A 9598-nucleotide genomic window follows, 5' to 3' on the forward strand; every position below is an offset into this window, starting at 1 on the left:
TGAGCCCAATCCCGTTCCTGATCCTGTTCCCGAGCCCAATCCCATTCCTGATCCTGTTCCCGTTCCCGATCTCATTCCCGACCCCAATCCCACTCCCATTCCCGATCCCGATCCTGTTCCCAGTCCCGGTCCCGCCGCTGTTTCCAGGGAATGGCTCTGCTCTCAACCCCGACCCCAAACCCAGTGGGTCAAACACCCCAGATCCTGGGGTCAACTCCCCCCGACCCCAAATCCTGGGGGTTCAAACACTGGGGGGGGGTCAAACACCCTCAAACCCAAACTCTGGGATGTCAAGCCCCACCACCCCCTCAGCCCCGAACCCCAAATTTTAGGATCAAACTCTCCAAATCCCAGATCCTGGGGTGTCAAACACTCCCCAATTCCCAAACGATGGGGTTAAATCCCCCTTACCCCAAATCCTGGGGTTTGAAACATCTGGGGTGCCCAACCGCCCTGATCCCAAAGTTTGGGGATCAAACCCCCTGATCCGCAAATCCTGGGGTCAAAAACCCCAAATCCCAAACCCTGGTGTCAAACCCCCGCAAACCCCAAATTTTAGGATCAAACACCCCCAATCCCCAGAGTTTGGGGTCATGACCCCCCCAGTCCCCAATCCCCCACCACCCCAAAACCCACTCCAGCCCTGGGGGGCACAGTGGGGTTTGGGGTTCGTTTGGGCTCTGCTTGGGGTTATTTGGGGTTTATTTGGGGTTTGTTGGGGTTTATTTGGCGTTTGTTGGGGTTTGTTTGGGGTTATTTGGGGTTTGTTCGTGTTTATTTGGAGTGATTTGGGGTTTGTTTGGGTTGTTTGGGGTTTGTTTAGAGTTATTTGGGTTTATTTGGTGTTTGTTTGGGGCAGCTCCAGGTGCAATGTCTGCAGAGAGACCCTGGGTCCAACGCTGGGGAAAAAAGGGGGATTGGGTTGGGAATTGGGGGATTCAGGATGGGGAAAGATCCTGGGTGGGAAAAGGGGATGTGGGGTGGACAGGGAAGGATTTGGGGTGGGAAAAGGGATTTTCAGGTGTTTCTATGGAATTTGGGAGCACTCCTATGGCATTTTGTGTGTTTCTACAGGATTTTGGGGTGGTTTTGAGGGATTTCAGGGTATTTCCATGGGATTTTGGGCTGGTCTGGAGGATCTTTAGGGTGTTTCTACGGGATTTTGGGGCAGCTTGAAGGATTTGGGGCAGCTTTAGGCTATTCAGGGGCAGTTTTGAGGGGTTTTGGGGTGGTTTGGTGGGATTTCAGGCCATTTCTATGGGATTTTGGGGTGGTTTGGTGGGATTTGGGGTGTTTGGGGCGGTTTTTGGCTATTTAGGGGTGGGTTTGATGTGGTTTTTCGGGACTTTTGGGTATTTCAGGCCCGTTTTTTTTTTTAGTCTGGGGTTATTTTGGAGGGGTTTGGGCATTTTGGGTAACTTTTTGGCGAAGGAGATCTCCATGGCGTTGCTCTGGGTGATGCTGAAGCCCTGCAGGGCCTCGCGGGCGGCGCCCGCCTGCACCTTGGTGTCCAACTGCATCAAGGCGATGTCGCGGCACCCGGGCACCAGCACAGCTCCTGAACCCGGGAACCTGGCATGGGAACGGGGTCAGGAGAGCCCAAAAACACCTGGAAACCTTCCCCCAGACAGCTGGGAACCTTCCCCCAGACACCCGGGAATGTTCCCCCAGACACCCGGGAATGTTCCCCACAAATCCAGAAATGCTCTCAAAAAAAAAAAAAAAATCCTGAAATATTCCCCCAGATATTCAGAAATTTTCCCCAAAGAAATCCAGAAATGATGCTCCAAAAAATCCTGGAACATTCCCAACAAACTAGGAAAATCCTCCAGAAAATCGAGAAATATTCCCCCGCCAAAAAATCCAAACCAAACCCCGTTCCCCATCCAGAAACATTCCCCCCCCAAAAAAATCCAGAAATTCCCCCTCAAAAACACCTAGAAATACCGCCCCAAAACCTAGTAACTGCCCCCCAAAACCTTAGAAATTCCCCCCTAAGAAGTCCAGTATTTCCTCCCCCCCCTCAAATCTGGTATTTTCCCCCCAAAATACAGAAATTCCCCTCAAAAAAATTGGTCCCTAATCCCAATCCCTTAAATCCCATTAAAATCCCATCAGATCCCCCGAAAAATCCCATCAAACCCCATTAAAATCCCATAAGATCCCATTAAAATCCCTTAAGTTCTCATTAAAATCCCATAAAACCTCTCTGAAATCCCACAAGTCCCCTCAGCCCCTCAGGCTTTGGGGTCACTTGTTGGGGAAGATGAAAGAGGAAAACCTTATAAATACCATTGCCTGGCAAAAGATTTGGAAAATACAGACACTGAGATGAGAACTAGATTTGAAATAACAAACCTTGACTACTGAATAACTAGAAAACAATAGTGTGGCCAGGCTGAAAGCAATCCCCCTTCTGATTAAACAACGCCCTTTACCTGCAGATAGGTCCAAAGGTCAAATGGAATGCTCTGTCTCACCCCCAATGTATGGTTCATCCCACACCTGTCGCCCTCCCCTGAAGTATCAGATATCTGTGACCCCATTGGCCCAAGTCCTGCTCCAGCCCACCTTGAAGCCCCCTGATAAGGTGTGCCCGAGGGACCAGACTCCCTCTTGGACCTTCCCCTGGGACCCTCACCTGGAACCCTCGCTCCCTCTCTCTCCCTCTCCCTCTCTCCCTGGGCCTGCCACGAGTTGCGCCTGGCATCTCCAAGCAGGGCCTTTCCCCCCTTTTAATAAACCACATCTTCCAAGACCTGACTTCAGAGATCTCTCATCCATCCAAACCGTCCTGGAGTCCCGCGCTCTCTGCAGAGATGAAGATGGTCAGAGTAACAAGAAGACAGAGTGGCAATGCTACAGATGCCCTGAGGAATTTAGGCCATGTTTGGCATCCTTTAAGGCAGATGAAAAAAATGAACTCTTGCTTTTTTCTTCACTGGCAATGGAACAAAGCTATTTAATTCTAGAACAAGAGCCATCTCATGTCTTTCTTCTAAGGGCAAGCAAAGGAAGGTTGGAAAACCAGAAATCCACAGGCAAAGCCACGGCTGTGTCACTGCTCATCACCAAGGAGTGGGGACAGGTGACAGGTCTGGAGTTGAAGCCACCTCCACCATGCCAGATATATCCCCAGCGTGATGGCACCCTCAGGCTTGCTCCCTTGGCCAACATGATCCTAAAACTGCCAGAAACGGCTTTTTCATGCATATTCAACCCCTGGCCCCGCCTGTCCTCGCCTCTCATGCTAAATACGTCCCTGCCCTTCTGGGCATGCCTGGTTTGCTGTGGTGGTGGCGCGGGTGGTCTCTGGTGGTCTCTGAGGCTGAAGATTGGGGTCTTCCTCCTATTTGAACTCTTGAACTTTTCTCCTCTGTGCATGCACTTTTGGTCCTTTGGTGCCTATCTGAGTAGGTCTGTCAGTCTTGATAAGCTTGGAGACAGAGGAGCCCCTTTATCTGGGTTCTTTGCATCTCCTGGTCTTCTCTGGCATTGTCCTTTATGCAAGAAGCTTCAGAGATTTGCATTTTCTTATGCCCTTTGTACCATGGCAGAGGTTTCTCAAGTAAAAGGTTAAAATTCAACACATAAGGAGCTGAATGATGCTAGCACAGCCAGAGGACAACTTGGCCAGCAGCACGACCTCCAGGGGTGCGCTGGTGCCGTCGGGCTGCTGGAGGAGCGTGATGCCGTCAGTGGGGCTAAGGCTGTGCCAGGGCTGGGGAACCCCTCAGCCAGCCCGGGATGCTTTGCATGCCCCGCTCAGCCCATGCCCGCTCTCCCTGCAGGGCTCCCGGCAGCTCCCACCCTGCCGGGCTCCCGCTCCTCGCCGCCCGGCACGGCACGGCTTCTGCCGCTGGCCCCGCTCACTCACCAGCTCGCCCCAGTGCCGGACGCGGTTCCGTGGCACCCTTTTGATGGCCACCTGCGAGCAAGGGAGACCAGCGGGTTGAGCTCGCCGCCTGCCCTGCGCAGCCCCATCCCCCTCCTCCTTCTCCTCCTCCTCCTCCTTTCCCTCCTCCTCCTCCTTCTTCTCCTCTCCTCCTTCCCCTTCTCCGCCCGCCGCCGGCCCCGGCCACCGCCGGCCCCGCCGCTCACTGGGGTGCCGTCCGAGAGCCGCGTTGCCGCGAAGACGCTGCCGAAGCCGCCGCTGCCCAGCGGCGAACCCAGCCGGTACCGCTCCTGCAGGGCCTCCTGCGCCTTCCCTGCGGGCGGGACGCAGCTGTCAGCGCTCGGCCCGAAGCCAGGAGCGGCCCCCGAGCGCCCCGGGCCGGCCCTCCCCAGGCGTTCTGTCCCTGGAACGGGACAGCGGCGGCTCGGGGCCGGCAGCGGCGCTGCCGAGCGGCGGAGCTCGGGCCGGGGAAGCCACAGCGGAGGCGGCGGGAGCGGCCGCACCGCGTGTGTCCTCTGTGGGGCCCGGGAGGAGCCAGGGCCGGGACTGGAGCCCACGTCGGGACCGGGGGCGGGCTCGGGCCAGGCGGAGCCAGAGGGAGGCGATGCCGCCCCAGCCCCAGGCACTGATGCCCGCCCAGCAGCGCCACCGCCAGCACGGCCAGAGCCGGGCGGAGGCGAGACCCCGGCGGGACGGCCGGGGGAGGGGACGGGGACGGGGACGGGGATGAGGACGGGGCAGCCCCGGCCGGGGGCGGGCTGGGGCCATGGCCCAGCAGGGGGAGAGGGAGACTGGGAGAGGAGGGGACACTGGGAAAGGGAGAGCGGGAGAGGGAGAGGAGATGCGAGAGGGACTCGACAGAGTATCTGCTTTCACTGCTGCTGCCGCTGCCGCTGCTGCCGCTGCCGCCGCTGCAACTGAAGCTCCGGGGCCGTTTGTCCCCGTGTCCGTTTGTCCGTTGCCCGCTCACCCCCGCGCCCAGCCCCCGCTCCCCGGGGCAGCCCCTGAGCCTGTCCAAACACGGGAACTTTGCCGTGTTCAGCCCAGACCCAGAGTCTGGACTCCTGCACAGCGGCAAAGGAATCCCCTCGGTCTCTGCCGTGCATTGTCCCTGCTGAGGGTCAAACACTATGGGAGCACATTCCCTGAATGCAGAATTTGTACCTGACCCAAGCACTGCACTTACCTCTCCAGGAATGATTAAAAAAAAAAAAAATAGAAAAAAACACGGGGAAGGCAAACTGTGTAGCTCATGGTATTTTAGAGTGTCTGAAATTTGCCAAGTCATGGATCTTAGAGATGAGATCTATTTGGATTAAGGGGATGAAGCAGTAGTTCAAGATGGAAAAGAGCATAAAAATAAACAGAGAAAAACATCTTCAGTTGTTTCTTTCCATTTTCATTTCATTTCTTAAAAGCTGTTTCAGTTTTCCCAGAATCTTCTCCACACTCCTGTTTACTCTTTCCAAGAACCTTTCCTGCAGAACGAGGTGCAGCTCCTGTCACAAGATGTGCCACCAACTGCAGCTTCTCTTGGCTTTCCACACCTTGCGTGCAGCTCAACTCTTGCAGCACAGCTGGGCAAATGTTTGAAGAACTTGACAGCTTGTTCTTTCTTTTCCTTGTGGGCTGGGCAGTTGTGCCATTGGTAAGGTTTTCATTGTTACTGTTCTACCCTAAGAAACCATGACGGGCTACCAGGAATTGTCAGGGAATGCAAGCCAGACTGAATGCAGAGAAAGAATCCGCAGAGCCTGCATCCAGAAATAGAGAGCTGTGTGATAATCATTGCAACATCCCCATGGACATCTTGAAAGTGATCTAGAAGATGAAAATGCTCTGACAGAGGGCATTTGTTTCTGAGTTCAGTGTAGAGGATTCCACATCTAGTGCATTGGTTCATAAATCAAGAGTTCAATCAGTTCATGGAAAGCACCAGAACAAGCACTAGGACTGGGACACACTGGGAGCCACTGGGAATGTGCTGGGGGCAACTGGGACCACATTGGGGGCAACTGGGGACAAGGATGAGTGTCTGGGGCCCTGCTGGGAGAGACTGGGATCATACTGGACTCATACTGGGATCATACTGGGAGTGACTGGGACTATTCTAGGGGCAACTGGGAGAACTGGGAACACACTGGATGGCACTGGGAACAACGGGGACTGTGATGGGGGCAAATTGTATCATAATGGGGAGTGACTGGCAGCAACTGGGCTCCTGCTGGGATCAGCCCCCGGTGGCCCTGGGAGCCCCACAGCCATTTCCCGGCCATGCCGCCCCTCCAGCCCCCAGAGCCCCCTTTTCCTTCACCCAGAGACCCCCTGGACCCCTATTCCTGCCTTTCCCAGCACCCAGCCTCTCCTTTCCTCAACACCGAGGACACCCGGGACCCCTATTCCCAGCCAGCCTGGGTTTTCCCACCTTTTGCTGGGAATGGGGACACTGGGGACCCTTGGAGTCCCCTTTCCTGACGATAGTGACACAATTAAGCTTGCCCAAACTCCTCCTGGATCTCCCCTAAGCCCCCAGTGGGGATTCCTGGGAGTTCCCCTGTGTTCCCCCTTTCCCAAGACTTTGGGGGTCCCCCCGACCTGTCCGTGCACCCCCAGATTTCTTCCACAGCCCCCTGTGATGGTGGGGGTGGGGGCCGAGTGCTGGTGCCCCCTGCCTGCAGCAGATCCAGCGGTGAGGGGAGTTTGGGGGGTCCTGAGCATTTGGGGTCCCCTGGAGTATGGGGTGACCCCCGGGCCCCCCAGGATCTCCCTGAACATGCTGACGCTGCCCGTGCACTGTGAGAAGGTTCATACCTGGCACGGGGTCCCAGCTCAGTCACCGGCATCGCCCAGGAACCCCCAAACCCTCCCGGGAACCCCCAAACCCCCCGGGACACCCCGACCTCCCCGGCACCCCAAAACCATCCCTGGGCCCTCCAAAAGCTCCCCAAGACCGCACAACCCCACACAGACCCCCCCCCCAAAAAAAAAACAGGACATCAAAATACCCACAAGACCTCCCAGCACGCCCCAGACTCCCCTGAGAAGGTTCATACCTGGCAGGGGGTCCCCATCTCTGTCACTGGCAGGTACCCCAAACCAGCCTTGGGTTCCCCCTGGGATCGCCCAATCCCCCCCTACGGGAATCCTGAAAACCCCGCTGGGAACTCCCCCAAAATCCACCGGGACCCCAAAAACCCTGGAGAAAGACAAAAACCCCTCAGGAATTCATCATGAAAGTTTATACCCAGCACGGGGTCCCCACTGCCATATCGGCATCACCCGGGTGCCCCCAGATCCTCTCGGGACTCCCAAACCCTCCTGGGACCCCCAAACCCTCCCAGGTACCCCTAAATCCTCCTGGGACTCCCAACCCTCCCATGGCTCCGCTGCCGGAATCAGCGGGAGTGGTGTTGGCCTCTTAAGGGGAGTTAGAGTGGGACCCGACCAGGGTGGGGGCCCTTAAACCCCAAAAATCCACCCTGGGGGCAAAACATCCCCTACAGCGGCTTGCAGTGAGTCCCCCATAAAAATGTCACTTAAAGCCGTCATGATCACCCCTGAAAAGGGGCTTGTGGGGCTGCGGCCCCACAAACACCCAAAAATGGGGAGGAAAAAACACCCTTGGAGTGGTGAGGTCCCCCCAAAAATCCCTAAAAAGAGAAAAACTCCTCTTCAGAGGGGCCTGAAGACCCTTCAGGGCCCTCGAGGAGGGACAAGATCCCCTCCTCTGCTGGGGCCTCTCCGAGCCGGGAGCTCTCCCGTCGGCCGCCCTCGGGGGAGTCCCGAACGACGGCGGCTCCTGGGCTGAGCCCCCCTCAGCCGGGGCTGCGGAGGGAACTGGGGGGGCTGGGACGGGGCCTGGGGGTCCTGGGGTGACCTGGGGGAGCCTCAGTGGGTCCCACCTCCCCCTGTGCCCCCTCTCCCACCCCCCTTCCCATTGTTTCCCCCAGACCTCCGCTCCCCCAGCTGGGTTTGGGGGTGCTGCTACCAACACCCTGACCCACAGGGTGTCAGGTCGTGTTCTGACTCTGTCAGTAGTTTGGTTTTTTTGTTTGTTTGTATTATTGCAGTTGTCTTTTTAATTTTCCTAGTAAAGAACTGTTATTCCTATTCCCATATCTTTGCCTGAGAGCCTTTTAATTTCAAAATTATAATACTTTGGAGGGAGGGGGTTTATATTTTCCATTTCCAGGAAGGCTCCTGCCTTCCCTAGCAGACACCTGTCTTTTCAAACCAAGACAGATTTTGGTGCCCAACCTGCAGCACGAGGGTATCGAGAGGAAAAGGGAATAACAGTTCTGGAGTAACCTAATTTTTGTGTGCTGCTGTAGAAACCCCGTTAAGCGACACCATGTGGTCCAGCTTACCCTGGTTTGGGTAGCAGCACATGGTTGTGGCTGTGCCAGCGCCCCCACCAACCTCCAGCCCTGGGAACCTGGAGCAAGCGGAAACCACAACTTTGCAAATGCTACCTGTGCCTGAAGCAAATGGAAAGAGAACTGGGGTGTGAAAAATAAAGCTTGTTTATTTTCAGAAAAACAGCAATGAAAACACAGAACACATTTACATTGTAAGAATATTTGTAACAACAACAATCTATAGAACGTATATACTTAAGAACATATGTTTCGGTTTGACGCTGGCGCAATGTCAGCGCTCCCATGAAAATGTACTTTTTGAAATAATTGCTGTGAGATGTGATCAGGAACAAAGCAGAGTCGGCTCAAGCTTAATAACAAAGAAAAGAACTTTATTAAACTACTACTACTATAAAAACACAGGCACTAAATCCTGGACGAAGACCTTCCAAAACACTCTTCTTCCTCCCACCTAATTCCCACCTAATTTCCAAATGAAACCACAGTGAGACACCACTCGGGATCCTGATCAAGTTGCCACCCTTCAGATAATCAAATACTCAATCTTTCAAGGGAGACAGGAGTCTCTCCTGTGCCACAGACCCCCCAGGAAACACAATTGCCACCCTTGTGTTTCCATGTCACACATGGCAACCGCCCGGAGAAGATCTGCCATGGTGACACTCTCCTTTCCATGTCACAGTGCTCTCACCACCGTGCATGGACAGACTGCTCATAGGGCTCCTTTAAGGATGCTTTGCCATGGACCAAAAGAGACAACAGTTCAGTTTCTCATCTTGGGACTACAGTCCCCCCCATTTTCCCCTGGGGCTGAGGGTCCAAGAACAGAGGTCTTCTTCTCCTCTTCTTCTTCCCCGAAGACAGAGGGCTTCTCCCCACTTTCTCCAACTCTCCTCTGTTCTCTCTACTCCTCTGCTGGTAATCACTGAAAAAGGTCTCTTGGCTCACCAACACACCCCCCTAAGTGCAGATTCTGTCAGGAGAATTTGGTTCAGTCTATGGCTAACAAGAAAAGTCCAGCCACAAGCCACTCCATCATCTTCCAACTCAAGAATTTCTTCTTCCATCATTTCGGATCCCAGACTGTCTTTCTTCTACTTCAAATCAAGGAGGAGTAATATTTTACAAAGCCTTCATTTCTCAGGAAAGGGTTAAAAGTTCAGACTCCCTGGATGGCTGATATCTCTGCCCAGCAGCCGATTCCCAAGGCCAAGGCTGGGCGCCTTCCCCCCCGCCTCCTTCTCCTCCGCGCCGGCAAAGTTACAGGTGCCGTCTGGACTTTCTGTCTCTTCCCTCTGGGGGGGGGACGACAAAGACATCTCCG

The 9598-nt window shown here is 54.9% G+C and overlaps 1 long non-coding RNA gene across 1 annotated transcript; it reads right to left on the reverse strand.

Moving 5' to 3' along the window:
• Nucleotides 1-3615: 3615 nt before the first annotated feature.
• LOC137467011 (uncharacterized) lies at nucleotides 3616-4280 on the reverse strand. Its single transcript, XR_010995369.1, has 3 exons — nucleotides 4102-4280; nucleotides 3878-3928; nucleotides 3616-3673 (listed from the first exon to the last, which is right to left on the reverse strand). It is a non-coding gene; the product is annotated as an uncharacterized lncRNA (long non-coding RNA).
• Nucleotides 4281-9598: the final 5318 nt, after the last annotated feature.

This window comes from Anomalospiza imberbis, unplaced genomic scaffold (assembly GCF_031753505.1).
Source record: "Anomalospiza imberbis isolate Cuckoo-Finch-1a 21T00152 unplaced genomic scaffold, ASM3175350v1 scaffold_50, whole genome shotgun sequence".
NCBI lineage: Eukaryota > Metazoa > Chordata > Aves > Passeriformes > Viduidae > Anomalospiza > Anomalospiza imberbis.